This window comes from Solanum tuberosum, unplaced genomic scaffold, assembly GCF_000226075.1.
Source record: "Solanum tuberosum cultivar DM 1-3 516 R44 unplaced genomic scaffold, SolTub_3.0 scf00976, whole genome shotgun sequence".
Lineage (NCBI taxonomy): Eukaryota > Viridiplantae > Streptophyta > Magnoliopsida > Solanales > Solanaceae > Solanum > Solanum tuberosum.
The window spans coordinates 44085-46152 of record NW_006239870.1 but is presented as its reverse complement, the minus strand read 5'-3'; positions in this window follow the sequence as shown (position 1 = coordinate 46152).

Genomic DNA, 2068 nt, shown 5'->3' with positions numbered 1-2068 from the left:
TTGACCCCGACTCCTGACCCCAACATCCAATTTAGGATCCAATTTTGAATCGAAATCCGACCACGAGACTTGATCCGAGACCCGACCCCGACCCGATATTCAACCCCGACCTCAACACCCTACCCCCACCCCAACTTGAGATCGACCTCGATTCAAGACCCGACCCTGACCTGAGACTCGACCCTGACCTTGATCCAAGACCCCGACTTCGACCTCGACCCAAGACCCTGACCCCGATCCCGAACCCGACCTCGACCGTGACACCCAACCCCGACCTCGACCAGAGACCTAATCCTTACCCTTACCTTGATATCGGACCGAGACTCGAGACTTCGACCCCGACCCTGACACACGATCATGCCCCCGACCCCAACCCTAACTCGAGAATTCCATCCGAGACCCGACTTTGACCGTGACACTTGAGCCGAGACACGAGACTAGACTTGAAACCCCAAATCGAGACTCGAGACCTGAGATTCGAGACCTGAACCTGACTCAATCTAGAATTCTAGAGTTGGATCTCGAGTCGAGGTCAAGAGTCGGATCTCGAATTGAGAATCAAGTGTCAGATCCACAATTAGCATTGGGAATTGATACCCGAGACTTAAGTTAGGATGGAAAGTTGACGTGTGAGGTTCAAAAAAATTTTGGAAAATGTTTTCCTTACTTTTTAAAGGAAAGTCATTTTCCTTAAATTTGAGGAAAATAAGTTGATTTGGAAACACTTCCAAAACATTTAAGCCAACCAAACATAAGAGAATTGAAAAAACATTTTCTTTCATACCAAACACACCCTTAGTTGGTAATATTTTCTGAAGGGATGTTCAAGATAACATGACAAGTAAAATAGGCTTGAGGGAGTACACTTTGGTTACTAAATTTTATATACCAAAAGTAAAATTTAGATCTCATAGCCAGTTCTCTGGGTAAATCCATCTGCACGGATCGATTGACAGTTAAAGGAGAAAGGATTTCTTATGCTCGTATTCTCATTGAGATCGATATTACCCATTACCTACCTGATTATGTGACAATTGAACTACCTGGAGGAATTTGTGTTAACCAAAAGGTTAAATATGAATGGCAGCCACTATATTGTCAAGACTGTTTAACGTTGGGCCACAAGACTGGAGATTGTAAGAAAGATCAGCCTCCCCCGTGCATAACAGAAGACGAAAACAACCAGTGTAGGAATGGATAGCAAAACCTTGTAATAGTCAGGAAGCTGACACCCAAGCACACTGAATAATATACAAGTCATGAGGAAACAAAACCTCGAGACAAGATTTCACTGACACAGTTCACAATGTTTGGAAGCACCACATTCATTGATATGCTATGTATAGAGTTTGCAAAAAGCTAAAGACGATTGAATGTGCTGCCAAGCAGATACAGAAATTCAATAACTTCCATTTGTAATGAACAAGGCTTGCTCCTAACAGATCCTATACGAGTTCAGCGTGAATTTCTAACATTCTTCCAAGAACTAATGGGATCAAGTGCTGTAGAGATCCCTTGTCTCAATATAGAAGTGGCAAATGATGATTAATGCTTGACAAGGGATCAACAACTCGCCTTAGTACAAGAGATAACAAGAGATGAAATCAACCAGGCTGTCCAATATATGCCAAACTATAAGTCCCCGGGCATTGATGGATTTCCTGTTGATTTTTTCAAAGCTAAAGTAATTGTTCGTGTTTATGCACCAACAGTAATCACGGCTAGACTCAAGAAAGTGGTGGACAAATTGGTTGGAGAATCTCAGACAGCCTTCATTTCAGGTAGGAGTATACTCGACAATGTCATAGTAGTACATGAATTGGTTAAAGGCTATTTCCAGAAAGGACTCTCCCCTAGATGCCTCATTAAGATTGATATTAGGAAAGCTTATGACTCACTCGAGTGGAGACTTTTGAAAATGGTATTGCTGGAATTTTTTGAAAATGGCATTGTGGCTCAGCATTCATCAAAGACTTTCCACGGTTGACAGATTAAGCAAATGGGATATAATTGTTCCTACTAGTTGTGTACTGTGTAACACAGGCTCAACATAATTATTCAATCATCT